Here is a 19057-nt window from a genome sequence, read left to right on the forward strand (position 1 = left end):
CCACCTACTGGAAACCAGTTCACCGCTATCAGAAAGTACTGCCAGTTTGAAACTTCTTACTGACATTTGGATAAAATAATCTGGCAACATCCTTAACGAAACCCAACAAGAACACTCTGGGGAAAGTTCAACAGGGTCTTATCCTACAAGCTCTCACGAGTTGTGAAGGACAGTCTTGCCTAACCTTTCTGCCATACGTCTAGAACATTAATCACTACATTTGACTAAGACGCGGAGGGCGAAGAGTAACGAGTATGGTTTATAAACAAGGCCGAGTGAGCAGTTTATATCGCTTTACATGAGTCCCTTATTTCCAGACTACTCTACTTGGACGTCACAGGACACATAACCCTGACAGGGAGATAGTCCTGTGCGGGTTAGGGACGAAGATGTCATTATGATCAGGAATTCTATGATGAGCACACGCCTGGATAGTTTTTTTTTGTTATGTTTCGTGATTAACGACGGGGGCTGATGAGGCAGCAATGCTGGATGCGGTTTTTATATTTCCCCCATCCCAGTAGGTGAATACCGGTCTCAAATACACGCTACGCAAACACTTGGAACACTTTCTCACAACTGAACATCGGATTAATATTATACGCAAGATTCGTCTTCGTGGAGGGTTGTGGCCGCGGGGGTGGAGTGAGGGGGGGGGGATGTTAAGCTTGGAAGTTCAAAATTAAGAGGCATTAAAAAAAGTATGGCTAAGATCCTGTCCAGTCAGCGTCATCTATTACTATCGAACGTCCGCAGCTCGTGGTCGTGCGGTAGCGTTCTTGCTTCCCGCGTCCGGGTTCCCGGGTTCGATTCCTTGGCGGGGTCAGGGATTTTCTCTGCCTCGTGATGACTGGGTGTTGTGTGCTGTCCTTAAGGTTAGTTAGGTTTAAGTAGTTCTTAGTTCTAGGGGACTGATGACCATAGATATTAAGTCCTATAGTGCTCAGAGCCATTTGAACCATTTTTTACTATCAAACCTCTGCTGCTGGTTCGAATTTGGAATGGAGTGATTCCAAAATTAACTGAGCCGTTCAGCTAGATATATTAACTTTCTGCTCACCGGCAAAGAGAGCCCGAGATAAGGGTAGCACCATCTTCTTTCAAATGTACTCGCATTTTGAAAGTAGCCGATTAGCAGTAGATGTTACTAAAATTATATTATTTTACCCACTGTACTGAATGAAAATCAAGGAATCTCATTTCGGTTTCACACACACACACACACACACACACACACACACACACACACACACACACACACACACACACACACACACACCTGAGGAAAAAAAAAAAAACTAGGAACTGTTTTGCAGGCTATAGCGCCTGGAGACAGGTACACCCCAAAAACGCGTAAGAGACCTTTTAGAACGAAGATACCTACATCTACATATACATGGATACTCTGCAAATCACATTTAAGTGCCTGGCAGAGCGTTCATCGAACCACCTTCACAAGTCTCTATTATTCCAATCTCGTATAGCGCGCGGAAAGAATGAACACCTATATCTTTCCGTACGAGCTCTGATTTCCCTTATTCTATCGTGGTGATCGTTTCTCCCTATGTAGGTCGGCGTCACCAAAATACTTTCGCATTTGGAGGAGAAAGTTGGTGGTCGTTTCTCCCTATGTAGGTCGGTGTCACCAAAATACTTTCGCATTTGGAGGAGAAAGTTGGTGATTGGAATTTCGTGAGAAGATTCCGTCGTAACGAAAAACATCATTTCCAGCCCAATTCCTGCATCATTTCTGTGACACTCTCTCCCATATTTCGCGATAACACAAAACGTGCGGCCCTTTTTTGAACTTTTCCGATGTACTCCGTCAGTCCTATCTGGTAAGGATCCCACACCGCGCAGCAGTATTCTAAAAGACGACAGACAAGCGTAGTGTAGGCAGTCTCCTTAGTAGGTCTATTACATTTTCTAAGTGTCCTGCCAATAAAACACAGCCTTTGGTTAGCCTTCCGCACAACATTTTCTATGTGTTCCTTCCAATTTAAATTGTTCGTAATTGTAATACCTAGGTATTTAGTTGAATTTACGGCTTTTAGATTAGACTGATTTATCGTGTAACCGAAGTTTAACGCGTTCCTTTTAGCACTCATGTAGATGACCTCACACTTGCACACTTGTTCGTTATTTAAGGTCAACTGTCGCTTTTCGCACCATTCAGATATTTCTTCTAAATCGTTTTGCAGTTTGTTTTGATCTTCTGATGACTTTATTAGTCGATAAACGACAGCGTCATCTGCAAACAACCGAAGACCGCTGCTCAGATTGTCTCCCAAATCGTTTATATAGATAAGGAACAGCAAAGGGCCTATAAGACTACCTTGGGGAACGCCAGAAATCACTTCTGTTTTACTGGATGACTTTCCGTCAGTTACTACGAACTGTGACCTCTGATCCAGTCACATAACTGAGACGATATTCCGTAAGCACGCAATTTCACTATGAGCCGCTTGTGTGGCACAGTGTCAAGAGCCTTCTGGAAATCCAGAAATACGGAAATCGATCTGAAATCCCTTGTCAAAAGCACTCAGCACTTCATGTGAATAAAGAGCTAGCTGTGTTTCACAAGAACGATGTTTTCTAAACCCATGTTGACTGTGTGTCAATAGACAGTTTTCTTCGAGGGAATTCATTATGTTCGAACACAATATATGTTCTAAAATCCTGCTGCATATCGACGTTAACGATATGGGCCTGTAATTTAGTGGAACGATTGCATATGCTTGTTAAGTATGGAGCTAATGCATCAGCATACTCGGAAAGGAACCTAATTGGTATACAGTTTGGACCAGAACACTTGGTTTTATCAAGTGATTTAAGTTGCTTCACTACTCCGAGGAAATTTACTTCTACGTTACTTAAGTTGGCAGCTGTTCTCGATTCGAATTCTGAAATATTTACTTCGTCTTCTTTAGTGAAGGCATTTCGGAAGGCTGTGTTTAGTAAATCTTGTTTGGCAGCACTGTCTTCGATAGTATCTCCATTGCTATCGAGCAGAGAAGGCATTGATTGTTTCTTGCCGCTAACATACTTCACATACGACCAGAATCTCTTTGGATTTTCTGCCAGGTTTCGAGACAAAGTTTCGTTGTGGAAACTGTTATAAGCATCTCACATTGAACTCCGCGCTCAATTTCGAGCTTCTGTAAAGGATCGCCAATCTTGGGGATTTTGCGTCTGTTTAAATTTGGCATGTTTGTTTCGTTGTTTCTGAAACAGTGTTCTAACCCATTTTGTGTACCAAGGAGGACCAGCTCCGTCGTTTGTTAATTTATTTGGTATAAATCTCTCGATTGCTGCCGATGCTATTTCTTTGAATTTAAGCCACATCTGGTCTACACTTATATTATTAATTTGGAATGAGTGGAGATTGTCTCTCAGGAAAGCGTCAAGTGAATTTCAAATGGTTCAAATGGCTCTGAGCACTATGGGACTCAACATCTTAGGTCATAAGTCCCCTAGAACTTAGAACTACTTAAACCTAACTAACCTAAGGACATCACACACACCCATGCCCGAGGCAGGATTCGAACCTGCGACCGTAGCACAAGTGAATTTTTAACTGCTTTTTTGAATAGGTATATTATTCGCTTGTGTTTTCGAGGATTTTGGCATAACAATATTCAGTCTGTAACGTTCCCTGGCGACACACACACTATTAATAAACTAAAATTTAATTGTACTATATACGCCGCTATGAAGCAATTTGTATATACTGTAATTATTTAACAAAAATATTATTTAATTTTGTATAAAGGACATTCGTTATTATTGTAATATTTTCTGTAATAATATTCTCGATGTATTTATGATTGTAATATTTCTATACTCATAATGTAATTACGAAATGTGTCAATATCTGCGATAAGAAAAATGTAAAATACAGCCGCAGATTGCAAAGAGACAATAACGGTTGAGAGTCGTATAAATAGGAATACATAGTGTGCATTCTTTGTCTTCTTCCTCGAGAGCTGAGAGAGAGAGGAACCTGTGACGTAGCATTTTATGAATGGGTAGACTTCATTTGTCTGTATCTAGATTTAGCCGCCATTAGAGGAGAAATTACAAACTAATGTAAGTTGAATTATTGTTGTGGTCTAAATACGTTATAATTTATCAAAAATGTGTATTACTAATGTAAATTAGCTTGTCCATGTCATCTATAATATTTCTTTAAAGAATTTTCAGCATTTTTAGCAATTATCGCTGGTGTTGCTGGGCTGTGCCGCGGCCGAACGATTTGCAGCGGCGGCACATTTAAAAAATTGTTCCGCTAAGAAAAATTTAACCAAACCCGTAAATCTGGAGCAGATAAAAATTAGCAGTGAATTAAGAAAATGTTTTTCTTTTACAGCGATCCTGAGACTGACGGAATTTATTACTAGTTTCACATTTGTGCATTCATAGGCGGATAGTTAACGTTGAAATTTAACAATTTGTTGGTTCTTTCAAATAACTTAAATGTATAGTGAAGTGTGTTTTATCAATGATAATTAAACGTCGGCTTGGCAATATTTAACCATTTTCTGCTAACAGAGACAGTCTTGTGTTCCATAGCTAACGCCGGGAAAGAATTCAATAAATATTTAAAAAAAACACTGCATTTAGAAAATGTGTGCCAAGGCCGAAATATGTAAAAGATTTAATTCTCAACTAAATATTCTTAATCAGTTAATGTGAATTTATCAGCATGAGAGGATTGACTAAGCTCAAGTAATTTTAAATGAACTTAATACTAAATGAATTTTTATTACCACACGTGAAGAAGGGGTTCTACAACAAAGCTCGTACTGACTGAAAGAAAGAGCAAATAACAAAAAAAAAAAAAATAAATAAATAAATTTAAAAAGTAACCTTTACAAGCCCCCCCCCCCCCCCCCGGTACATTTTGCAAAATCAATTCACATTTCATTTTTTTTTTTAAATTTAATTTCATTAAATTGGCGCCCAACGTGGGGCTCGAATATGCAGTGGCCACAAAATACCAATGAGATAACTAGGGAATTATTGAGTCGAACTTTGTTGGAGAACAATTAATAATTTTTTCATGTATTGAATGTACTGCCTAACCAATATTGTGTTGTTAATACCTCTATATGATTTTTTGCATGAGAACACTATATACCCAGAGGCAAGTTTAAGAAGAGAGCTCATTATATCAAAAAATTAATTACCTACGAAAATACCAGGGGGCAGCTGCACCCAAGATAGATCACCAAAAGGTAAAGCTACAGTGTAGTTGTCCTGTGGGTAGTAAAGTAGCCTCAGTGCAGTGTTCTCGGATCATTAGTGGTGTGCTTGTTGTTAGTGTTCTTTTTTTAAAAAAAATAACAGGACATTTGAGTAGTTAGTCATCGTAGTATATAATAAGTGTGTTTCAACAAACGATCATTTCTTGTGTGATTATGTCAGTGAAACCTGAGTGTTAGGATATTTAGTTCAGATTTTGTTTCTTTTGTTGACTATGGTTAGATTGCGTAGTCAGAAAGATATAAACATGGATAATGAACAACAGTTAGCAAGCAGTGATACCGAGTTAGAAAGTGGGGCACAAAGTAATGTTAGTGACGTAGTTCAGGAAGTACAATGTGAGAATCTGGGGGCAGAAGGGCAAGAAATGTTGCCACTGCCGGCCAGTGATTCAGTTGATAGTAGAAATACTGTACCACCCACAAGCACTAGACGCGGACCAGAGAGTGGTGAGGTGTCAGAAGTGCAGTCATTAAGGGTTATGTTCGAGCGCATGCTCAATTTCCAAGCTGAATTTGCACGTATGCAAGGAGAACGTGATGCTAAACAAGCAGAGCGTGATCGACGCCAGCATGAGAGAGACTTGCAGTTAATGCAATCTTTGGAAGCTATGCAAAGTGAGATTGTTCGTTTGAGACAAAACTATGAAACCATACCAAAAGCGGTGCAAGAACTGAGCGAAAGAGTAGATAATATCCAAGTGGCTAACGCCAGTATCGTGGGTGAAATCAGTGTACTGGCTAACAGGATGGAACAATTAGAAATTGACACAAGTCAAGTAACTGAGCAGAAAATGTCCGAACAAGTGCACAAACTTGAAAACCAATTTATAAAAAAATAGACGAGAAGGTGCACGCCGCGATTGAGGCCAAAGCCGTGGGCTCCAATGCGGAAGTGCAGGACCTAAAAAGGGCGGTGCACACTGACATTCCGCTGTGGCAGCGAAATGTCAACTGTCGTCTTGCGGAGCTGGAAAACAGCTTGCTGCACGGCGACGCACAGGCGTGTGTCACGCCAGCGAGGTCCAACAATGATAGGCATATAATTACAGCAGTGAAAAATTGCGACTGCGAGACAGAAGAGGCAACCAATGTTAACGAAACAAACAAATGTCACTCCAAAATAGTGATTGAAGAAAGCCTGATTAAAAACCGACAGTTTCAGATCTTTACAACGGAGAAGAAATCTGTTCACCCTGTAGTGTTTATCAAGGGATTTAGAAACATTTTGCCTAGCGTTTGGAGTCATACACAGAAAATACAGTTCGTTATGTCTTACATACAAGGAGATGCTGCATTATGGGCAACCGAAGCAGCTGACAGTTGCGACACATAGGAGCAATTTGAAAAGGCATTCTTGGCCAAATATTGGTCAAAATGTATTCAGGAGAGATTACGGAAAGAGGTATATAATCGAGAGCCGTATTCTCCACGATTAGGCAATTTGCGAAAATATTTTGAGAAAGACCCGTTACTGGGACGACCAGATTTCATCCCGGGATTTGATCAGACTTTTGAAATCACACTTGCAGATACACGTAAAGGAAAAACTTATACACGTACCGGAGAACGACATGGAATTTTCTTGTCTGTTCTGGACTCAATTAACCTGATTCAGGAGGATGTTAAAGCAGCCTCTGAACAGGCTAGAAGTAACGGAAATGGTTACAGAAATGGTCGAAATAACACGCCTCCACCAAATAATGGAAACGGCGGAGATAACAATAGGAGACAAGATTACGTACAAAACGGGAATAGAGGTAGAGACCGGAACGGCAATAGTCCGCCGGTGAATAATGACCGGAAAAGGAGGTCTGATGACCGATATGAAACAGGCCCACCAAGCAATAGTAGATGGAAAAATGCCAGGGGGCCGTGGAACACTAATACCTATAACGATGCAAACCGAACTTGGCCACAGAACCAGAGGCCCAGTCCGGACCGGCAAAACAGTGAAAGACATGACAATAACCGACCGCCACCACAAAATGCGCCAATTGCGCAACCGTGGCGGCCGACGCACCACGACTTACACATAGTGGAGGTGAGCAACACAGAGCAGCCACACCCATCCACCTGTAATAATCCAACAAACTAGATCCAGCCGGGATACGCTCTCCATCGTCGGCTGAGGTTTGGAGTGAGAGCAGCCCGACACAGAACAAAACATCGAGAATCTGTATCCTCAAGTATAATGACGGTGTACAGATGGGACATGAATTAATAACTGAACCACCCACGTGCATAAAGGAGCACAAAGACAAAGTACAAGCGATAATAGAGATCAAAATGAATAATATTGATGTGCAAGCAATCGTAGATACAGGTGCTACGGTCAGTGTCATGAGTATGGACTTATTCAGAGTACTGGGGAAAGAAAAGCGTATGCTGTCTTTTCCTGTGAACAATTGCAAAGTCACTGGAGCCATCAGTGCACAGCGACAAATAATTAAACTCCAAGTGCGGGTAGAGATGTATATAGGGGGAGAAGCCATAGCGTGCTCGTTCCTGGTAGTAAAGGGTTTAAAGGTAGCCTGCATTTTGGGGGTAGATTTTTTGAGAGAAAGGGACGGAGTAATCGACCTTTCTCGGGGAAAATTAAGTTTGATGAACGCGGGTAGGAGGATAGAATTGTCCATGCTCAGATCTGAAGAGGTACCTGTGCCTAATTGTAATGCTATTAACATAAAATGTAGGAATCATTGGATACTACATTTAGGCAATCATTCTCTAGGACAAAATCTCTGTTATCCAGACGTACAAAGTGATCAGTTAAAAGCAAATGTGGACGCACTTGTGAACAAAGTATCACAGTCCGAAAATTTGAACTCAATGCAACAGCAGGATTTTGTACAGTTATTATCTAACTATGCAGATGTATTTTCAGAACGACCAGGAATTGTTAAGGGATATCAATACAATATCGAGGTGAAGCCTCACAAAACCTACTGTCGAACCTCACACTCCATTCCTTAGTCCAAGAAGGAAATAGTAGCTATCTCTTAGCAGATCCCCAATCTGTATCGGCGTAAGGATGTGAAAATATTCCTACAGTAAATGACTAATAGTCCTATGTGTTATGTGTAAAAAAAAAAAAGGACGCCATTCTTTTGAAAATGAATGAACACTAATGATGTGTGACCTGTAGAGATAATGTACTAGTGTAGAAGTATTTAGTTATAAGAATATGATTGACTTTCTCTTTTGTTTATGAATATTTGTGTTATGTCTTCTTTTTAATTAGTGTTAGCTTAAACATGCTCTAAATGTCTGCACAGATAACCTGATTAGTGCAATTACTTATAGTGTTAAGTTGTGACAGAGATCAGTCAGGAGGAACATTTTAGTAGTGATTAGTTTGTGTACTGCATAATGTTCTATATGTGTGTCAAACTTGAAATATTTCTTGGTACAATCTTTTCTGTGTGTGTGTGTGTGTGTGTGTGTGTAGCTGTCAGAGTGACAGATTCGAACCAAGAATAATATCAATAATATGAGACCCTGAGAACTTTATTTTCAAACCAGTGTTATCAAAGAGAATAATGCACCCAGTAGTGACCCGAGGGCACCATGAGAGGCAAACTTATTGCAAATTTAAGTAGCGCAAAGTTACGCACAAAGAAGCTTCAATTGAAGCATGTGCAAATACAATCAGTAAAAAAGAGCTAGCCTGATACAGTCCAAGTCAATTTTAGCCTACAGAGACTACACTGTAGTTACGTAGGACCTTGCAAGTAAAGTGAGACATGATTTCAAAGGAGTTATTGAACAATATGCCTGAATCCGGCTGGAATGCACAAATAAAATCTACTCGAACATAAATATAGATGATTTTTGGGCAAACTAATACGAAATTTTAATATTTGTTACCATGTACGCAATTATCACACACCTTGGTAAAGAGCGAACAAAGAAGTTACGAATGTGCTGTTACAAAAAATTGCACAACGGACATTGTAACTGAAAAACTTAAACAAAAGTGCAGTATTGTGTGGCAGAGACAGACAGTGACTGTTAAACCTACAGCAATACGTCACGAGGTTGTTTTGAACAAGCAATAAGAAACTGTATCATCGCCGTGTGTGCAAGTGGACAAGGAACTAGCACGACACGAACAGTGAGCCGATAACAGACGGTGGACCAAGTTAGTGTCAAACTATAACTCTTTGTGTGTCAAGGGACGCCTAGGAGCGCGTTGACTACAGAGATACATTTTGTCCTAAGGCGAAAACTTGCGTGTGACTAATGACAAGTCATGACATGGTGAAAAAATGTTGTGTGCCCATAAAACGTGTTACTGTGACAACGAAACATTGTGCAAACCAGACTAGTGAAGGCCTACTGAATAATAACTGCCAATAACTGTGTGCGTTCTTTCCCACAGCAGGAAAAATGCCCATAAGGATAGTACACTGTTTGTCAACTTGCTGCATGTTTGCTGGAGCACTGCAAGAAGATGTCTCACGGGCGAGCTGATATACAACGCGCATCCGGCTACTTCAGCCATGCAGCGGCCGCAGCAGCCCGTAGCAGACCAGACAGCCACACGCCTCTCCGCGACGTAGCTGTCAACACCGGGGGTGGTGACCTACACGGAGCCGACGCGCCGCGCCGAGCGCCGCTCAACAATCACTTCGCACCGCTCACCAACTACAGCATTATTGACAATTTCCAAAATATTTACACAAACTCATAACATGTCAATGAACTCGATTTTTGATAAACAGTGAACATTTATTATGTATACCTGTAAATTGACAAGAGAAAATGAACACTAACAAGATTTGTAACACGTAGGTAGTGGGAACATTATGAAAAGTGACGTTGTGCTAAATGATTTCAAAAAACTAAGTGATATATTCTAGGACAAGTGACCTTGCAGTATATCGCAAAAATCATAATTACGAGTTGTTAATCACACACAACTATTTTTCGTTGAACTGTATGTGACTGTGATATTATGTAACCGTAGATGACAAACTGCTAAATCAATTCAAAAGAATGACTGTTAAAGAGACAAGATTAATCATGAACCAACTGGGATGGCTGGGCTCCGGCACAATTTTTCCCAGGTTTCCTGTCTGCCTTCGCCCAAATGGGGGAGCCATGAACATATATAACCCTGGGACTAATTAAAAGAGCCATTCCATAAAAAAATACAGAATTGTAAAGAACGTTACTGGCACCATTTTGTCAAAGTATAGAAACTCTTTGCCAAATGCTGCCAGGGGGCAATGTAACGTTCCCTGGCAACACACACACTATTAATAAACTAAAATTTAATTGTGCTATATACGCCGCTATGAAGCAATTTGTATATACTGTAATTATTTAACAAAAATATTATTTAATTTTGTATAAAGAACATTCGTTATTATTGTAATATTTTCTGTAATAATATTCTCGATGTATTTATGATTGTAATATTTCTATACTCATGATGTAGTTACGAAATGTGTCAATATCTGCGATAAGAAAAATGTAAAATACAGCCGCAGATTGCAAAGAGACAATAACGGTTGAGAGTCGTATAAATAGGAATACATAGTGTGCATTCTTTGTCTTCTTCCTCGAGAGCTGAGAGAGAGAGGAACCTGTGACGTAGCATTTTATGAATGGGTAGACTTCATTTGTCTGTATCTAGATTTAGCCGCCATTAGAGGAGAAATTACAAACTAATGTAAGTTGAATTATTGTTGTGGTCTAAATACGTTATAATTTATCAAAAATGTGTATTACTAATGTAAATTAGCTTGTCCATGTCATCTATAATATTTCTTTAAAGAATTTTCAGCATTTTTAGCAATTATCGCTGGTGTTGCTGGGCTGTGCCGCGGCCGAACGATTTGCAGCGGCGGCACATTTAAAAAATTGTTCCGCTAAGAAAAATTTAACCAAACCCGTAAATCGGGAGCAGATAAAAATTAGCAGTGAATTAAGAAAATGTTTTTCTTTTACAGTGATCCTGAGACTGACGGAATTTATTACTAGTTTCACATTTGTGCATTCATAGGCGGATAGTTAACGTTGAAATTTAACAATTTGTTGGGTCTTTCAAATAACTTAAATGTATAGTGAAGTGTGTTTTATCAATGATAATTAAACGTCGGCTTGGCAATATTTAACCATTTTCTGCTAACAGAGACAGTCTTGTGTTCCATAGCTAACGCCGGGAAAGAATTCAGTAAATATTAAAAAAAAAAAAACACTGCATTTAGAAAATGTGTGCCAAGGCCGAAATATGTAAAAGATTTAATTCTCAACTAAATATTCTTAATCAGTTAATGTGAATTTATCAGCATGAGAGGATTGACTAAGCTCAAGTAATTTTAAATGAACTTAATACTGTCTAAATGAATTTTTATTACCACTCGTGAAGAAGGGGTTCTACAACAAAGTTCGTACTGACTGAAAGAAAGAGCAAAGAAAAAAAAAACAATTTAAAAAGTAACCTTTACATCTCCCCCCCCCCTCCCCCCATACATTTTGCAAAATCAATTCACATTTAATTTTTTTTTAAATTGAGTTTCATTAAAAGTCTCACGACAACCCCGTGTTCACTAATCCCTATATCGGTTTTGATGCTCGTTATTAACTCAGGATTATTTGTTGCTAAGAGGTCAAGTGTGTTTTCACAACCGTTTACTATTCGCGTGGGCTCATTAACTAATTGCTCGAAATAATTTTCAGAGAATGCGTTTAGCGCAATTTCGGTTGATATTTTAGGCATACCTCCGGAATGAAACATTTATCTTCGCCAACATATCGAGGATAAATTAAGGTCATAGCCAACTACTCGTATTATCGTATGAGTCGGGTACCAGTTTGAAATCAAGTTTTCTTTGAACCTTTCAGCAACTGTATCATCTGAACTGGGAGGTCGGTAAAAGGATCCAGTTATTATTTTATTCCGGTTTCCAACAATGAACTGTGCCCATACCTTCACAGGAAGTATCTACTTCAATTTCGCGACAAGTTAAACTACTTGTGACAGCAACAAACACGCCACCGTCAACCGTGTTTAGTCTATCTTTTCAGAACACGGTTAGGTTCTTCGCAAAAATTTCGGCTGAGCTTATATCCGGCTATAGCCAGCTTTCAGTGCCTATAACGATTTAATGATCAGTGATTTCTATTAGCGCTTGGAGCTCTGGTGCTTTCCCAACACAGCTACGACAATTTACAACTGTTATACCAATGGTTCCTGTATCTACGTTCTTCCTGTGTTCAGCCTGCACACTTTGTGACTGAAGCCCTTCTTGTGTTTTCCCGAGACCCTCTAACCTAAAAAACCGCCCAGTCCACTCCACACAGCCCCTGCTACCAGTGTAGCCGCCTCCTGCGTATAGTGGACACCTGACCTATTCAGCGGAACCCGAAACCCAACCACCCTTTGGCGCTAGTCAAGGAATCTGTAGCCTACACTGTCGCAGGACCGTCTGAGCCTCTGATTCAGACCCTCCACTCGGCTCTGTACCAGAGGTCCGCAATCGGTCCTGTCGACAATGCTGCAAATGGTCAGCTCTGCTTTCATCTTGCAAGCAAGACTGGCTGCCTTTACCACTTCTGTTAGCCTGTCGAAACCAGAGGGAACCTCTTCTGAGCCAAAGTGACACCCACCATTGGTACCGACGTGAGCAACCACCTGCAGTTGGCTGCACCCTGTGCTCTTCATGGCATGCGGGAGGACCCTTTCCACATCTGGAATGACTCCACCCGGTATGTACACAGAGTGCACATTGGTTTTCTTACCCTCCTTTTCAGCCAAGTCCCTAAGGGGCCACATAACGCGCCTAACGTTGGAGCTCCCAACTACCAAGAATTCCACCCTCTGCAATTGCTCGGATCTTCAGGCTGAGTGGTTTTCTCTAAAACAGGACAGGCGACAGCATCTGGCTCAGTGACAGTGTCAGCCACAGACAGCACCTGGAACTTGTTTGTCAGACAAACCGGGGCGGCCTTATGTGCGGCCGCCTAGGAAGTCTTTCGCCGACAGCTTCACCCTGGGCGACCTCCAACTCAACCACAGGTGAGGGGTCGGCCTCAGTGCGAGCAGTAACTGGGTTGGCCAGTGCTGGACGTCCGTTGCATCCCCACGGCCAGCCCAGAACAGTGGCGCCCATCCACTGCAGCCTCAAGCTGTGTAATCGAAGCCATCACAGCCTGAAGCTGAAAGCGAAGTGACACCAACTCGGCCTGCGTCCGCACACAACAATCGCAGTTTCTGTTCATACTAAATACCGTGGAAAACTAAAATATTCAGTTAAACGGACTATCGGCAGGTGCTGTAAATGACATCGTCAGAAATGAGTAAAAAAAATAAATGTCGTGTGACTGGGGCCTCCCGTCGGGTAGACCGTTCGCCGGGTGCAAGTCTTTCGATTTGACGCCACTTCGGTGACTTGCGCGTCGATGGGGATGAAATGATGGTGGTTAGGACAACACAACACCCAGTCCCTCAGCGGGGAAAATCTCCAACCCAGTCGGGAATCGAATCCGGGCTCTTAGGATTGACATTCTGTCTCTCTGAGCACTTATCTACTGGGGCGGACCTCAGAAAAAGATTGCTTTGAAGACATTTTCACCTCTCCCCTGTAACATCATAGATTAAGGGTCGACCTGCGACAGCAATCGCACAACTTGCGTACTGGCCGCTAGACGCCGCGAGCTCGAAGAGTGAGTGCATTGAGATCGCAGGTGCGCTTTTTGCGTACGGGCAGCGAGGTGCCGCATCGAGCGCAACCGTATATAAGTGCCGACGGAGTTAGGCCAGATCTTATTTCGTTGGCATCTCATTTTGTTGGCATCTCAATTTTGCCTATTGTCTTATTTGTTTAGTTGCTTAGCTCTTATTCGTTTATGGCTCATGTATTGTGCTCTCTTTCAGCCATTCTGATTGTTTTGATTTACTCCCAATTGAGACATGTTTATTTCAGCCTGTTCATATTTTGATGTTCTTTAAATACTGTAATAATTATCGGAAGCATTTCTTCCCTTAAACGTGTGTAAAGTATTCTCGATGTAGGATTTGTTCTGTGACACAGGTGTAAGGTTATGAATATAAATTACATACGAAACTGTGCTTTCAAAGGAATTTATTTTTTCGGTTTTTACTACATCAGACGACAATTTTGTGATATGAGGGAGAAATTTGATGGGCGAACCCATGGAAATAGTCTTAAGTGATCCCCTTTAAAAATAAAAATTTGTGTGACACTGAAAGATGTGACACTGTAGGCACCGAAAATTTATATACGTCACACCCCTCCACCATTAAGTAATTCATTTGTTATGAATACAGTTTTAACGGTCCTTCAAATAAAAGACTATTTTCTCCCTAATAAAGGAAATCAGGATATCGTGCAGACGTATTCATATTGCAATGCAACGTTGCTACTCCAGAAAAAAACTGTAATACTCATACTATGAATTATATTTCCCCCTCCATTTCCGACCTGAGTGCAGTCTGTACATCACTTACGGCATCAGATAAGAAACCGAACGTCTCTTTAGCTGCAAACCGTGTCACGTGGGTCACTGCGAATCCATCTAACATGTCTCAGCCTGATAATAAATTATGTTGTAATGCAGATGAAATTACAGTGAAGACCAAGACAAGTATGGTGAAACTTATTGTACACAGTCTATTCAATGACTTTTGGCAAAGGAAACCACAGTCAACTATTTAGCGTTAAGTATGTAGTACAAAAACTAAAGACGAATCTAACTACTGGTGGCAATTCCTAATGAATGTTAGCAGGCGTGAGAAATTGTAACTGACTTCACTGAAACTTCCGTACAAGTGTTGCCACAGGCATGAAACACTTATTAACCATTATTTCAATGTAAAGAGGACTTATAAGGAACATTATTGTTATAGAAAATAACGCTTTCGCCGGCCGAGACGAATCTGCGTCTTCGAGGGCATTGGCCTCCTCCAACCACCGTCATCACTCTTGTACTGTGTTAGGAAATAAAGATACTCACTGACAAATACTGTTTCCATGACGAAGTGTCGGACAGCGACCTGACATCTACTCTCACAGCGCTGGAACCACGCCCAGACTGTACTGACCGTTTGCAGCCCAGCTGCGCCACCCACCGTAGAGATCACCCACCTCTGATTTCTACAGTACTCTAAACGTAAGAGTATTCTGGCAACAGAGCTACAACAAAGCCGACGTAATATTGGTACAAACGCACATGAGGAGCAGCATTAGACAAAGACATATTTCTGAAACTATATGAAGGACTGTTTATTAATATGGTACGTTAGTGTAGAGAACTTTGTAAACTCTCTGTTGTTTAAAATTGAAACTGAAACGCTAACTTGAAAAGATTAGCTATTAAAGATAGGTGCTGTGCTACATTCACTGCAATTTATGTTGAACAGAAACATTTCTTTATTCAACTACTGACTGACTGTTTCCATATTTTCTTTATAAACATGACACTTTAGCATTGTAAAACAGTACTAGGAGGTGGTAAAGGAGCCTATTCCAGGTAATGTGAATTGGGACACTCATCTATCATAGGTTACACACACAAATAAAAATAATTTTCAGTACTTCGAGTCATGTCATGGAAACACTGATACATGCTTCTCTTGAAGGTCATCATGTTCGCTGTTGACTGTAGAAATTATTTATTTCACTATTGCAGTTTCGGCATTTGGCCATTTTCAAGTGGTCCTACAAATGATATGGGTTCAGCACATGTGAAACTTAAAAATCTTCAGACACGTGTACATGAAGATGAAATGTACACATGTTGGAGGATTTTGAAGTCTGGCATGAGCTGAAGGAAAATCATCTGCAGTACGACTTGTAAATTGCCCTAAGGCCGAAATTGCAATAGCGAATTAAATAATTTCTACGATTGTGATACCCTTTAAAAAATTCTCCATGACTGTGAATACCGACCAAGAGAAGTTAATCAGCTGATGCAAGCATTTAAATTGCTATTGAGTACAACGCCTGGGACGGCGCAAAGCTGTGCCTGATGAACCCCTTTGCTCTCGAATTCTGTGCAGCCTCTCTATGAACGCTGAGGTGACAATAGTCATGGGATACCTCCTAACATCGTATCGTACCTCCTTTTTTCCCGGTGCAGAGGAGAAACTCGACGTGGCATAAACTCAAGTCGCTGGGCGTCCCCTGCAGAAATATTGAGCCATGCTGCCTCTATAGCCGTCCATAATTGCGGAAGTGTGCCGATGCAGGATTTTGTGCACCATTTATGTCCCATAAATTTTCAATGGGATTCAGAATGTTCAGAATGTTGCGCAAATCAATCGCGAACAGTTCTTGACCAGTAACACGGCGCATTGTCATCCATAAAAGTTACATTGTCATTTGGAATCAAGTACTGCATGGCTGCAAATGGTCTCAAGGTAGCCGAAAATAACCGAGGATCCAATCCATTCCATGTAAGCACAGCCCAAACTATTATGGAGCCATTGCCTTGTTGACAATCTGAGTGCATGGTTTTGTAGTGTTTGAGCCACGCTCGTATCAGCTCTTAACCAACTGAAACCTGGAGTCATCTTACCAGGCCACGGTTTCTCAGTCGTCTATGGTCCAAGAGATATAATCACGAGCCCAAGAGCGGCACAGCAGGCTATATCGTCATGCGAGCAAAGGCAGTTGCGTCGGTCGTCTGCTGCCATAGACAATCAACGCCACATTTTGCCGCACTGTCCTAACTGATACGTTCGTCTTGCGTCCAACATTGATTTCAGAGTTATTTTACAGTGTTGCTTGTCTGTTAGCACTGACAACTTTACGCAAACGCCGCTGCTCTCGGTCGTTAAGTGAAAGTCGTCAGCAAATGCGTTGTCCTTGGTGAGAGGTAATGCCTGAAATTTGGTATTCTTGGCATACTCTTGACAATGTATATCTCGGAATATTCAGTTCCCTAACGAGTTCCGAAATGGTATGTCCCGTGCTTCTAGCTCCAACTACTATTCCGCGTTCAAAGTCCGTTAACACCGTTGTGCGGCCATAATCACGTCGGAAGCCTATGTACATAAATCGCCTGAGTAGAAATGACAGCCTCACCAATGCACTGCCCTTTTATACCTTGTGTACGCGATAATACAGCCATCTGTACATGTGTGTACCTCTGTCCCATAAGTTTTGGCACCTCAGTGAATTATAAGCTGACGTCTTTTGTCCTTTCCTTTACGAGTCCACACCTTTTTTTCTCCCCTCTCTCCCACACCTTCATCTTCTGTTACTACATAATTTAATTTTTTTTCACTATCGATCATTCTTATTCGTCAATTATCGAATGATTTTACAAAATATTATTTACAGTCTTTCCAACATAATTTATGATAGATTCTTGTGTTAAATAAACGAGATACAATAAATTCATCTGAAAATTACATTTCATTACATTATTAATATAAGTATTTATTTATAGAAGTTATCTGCAAGAAATCTAGACTAGATACTCAAGGTACCTAGTACAGGCAAAATATCTTCAGATTTCAAGAAGAATGTATTAATTCCTGTACCCAAGAAGGCAGGTGCTGACAAGTGTGAATATTACCGAATCATCAGCTTAATACCTCATGGTACAAAATAATGTTGTTGTGGTCTTCAGTTCAAAGACTGATTTGATGTAGCTCCCAATGGTGGTCAACTTTGTGCGAGCCATTTTATCTGTCAGTAACTACCACAATCTACGTCCACTGAAACCTGCTTACTGTATTCAAGACTTGGTCTCTTTCTACAACAATCCCCCAATCCCCCGCCCCCCCCCCCCCCCCCCCCGCTCCTCACACACACACATTTATTTCCATTACCAAACTAATAATTTCAAGATACCACCAGATCTGTCCTACCAACCGATCCCTTCTTTTCGTCAAGTCGTGTCATGTTTCTTTTCCCAATTCGAGACAGTGGTAGCTGAAGAATGAAAAAACTGGTAGAAACCGACTTCAGGTATGTTTGGGTTCCATTTCGGAGTAATGTGGGAACACAGGACACAATACTAACCCCGCGAGTTATCTTGCTGAGGGAATTAGATTAGGAAATGACACACTAACAGTAGCATATGAATTTTGCCATTTGAGCATAAAAATAAGTGACGATGGTCCAAGTAGAGAGGATATAAAATGCAAACTAGTTACAGCATCAAATGCATTTTTAGGAAAGAGGAATTTGTTAACGTCTAATATAAATTCAAGTGTTTGGGAGTCTTCTCTGCAGATATTTCTACGGATTGTAGCCTAGTACAGAAATGAAACGTGGACGACAAAGATTGTGGAGAAGAGAAGACCAGAAGCTTTTGAAATGTCGTGCTGCAGAATCGCGCTGAAGATTAGATGATTAGATAGCGTAACTAATGAAGAAGTACTGAATCGAACTGAGGAAAAAAGTTTATGGCACAGGCAAAAGAAGGAATCGGTTCATTGGACACATTCTGGGTCATCGGGAAATAGTTTGATAATGGAAGGAAATTTGGCGGATATAATTGTAGAGGGACATCAAAACTCGAGTAGAGTAAACGGGTTAAGAGGACGTTGGTTGCTGTAGTTATTGTGAGGTGAAGGGGCTTTCACACAATAGAGTGGAGAGCTGCTTCTAACCAGTTTTCGGACTGAAAATTACAGAACAAAAACGCATAAGAACTGCACAAATATTATCTTATTTGTGTAGTGCGTAGTTTACAACATAGCTTGTTCTAATGTTACTTATGAACTAATGAACTATGGCTGCTTTTAAAAAATAATACAAGTTTTTTAATTCGGGAAGAGCACAGCTATACTTCTGTGGCAGGAAAAG

Source organism: Schistocerca nitens, chromosome 2 (assembly GCF_023898315.1).
Source record: "Schistocerca nitens isolate TAMUIC-IGC-003100 chromosome 2, iqSchNite1.1, whole genome shotgun sequence".
Lineage (NCBI taxonomy): Eukaryota > Metazoa > Arthropoda > Insecta > Orthoptera > Acrididae > Schistocerca > Schistocerca nitens.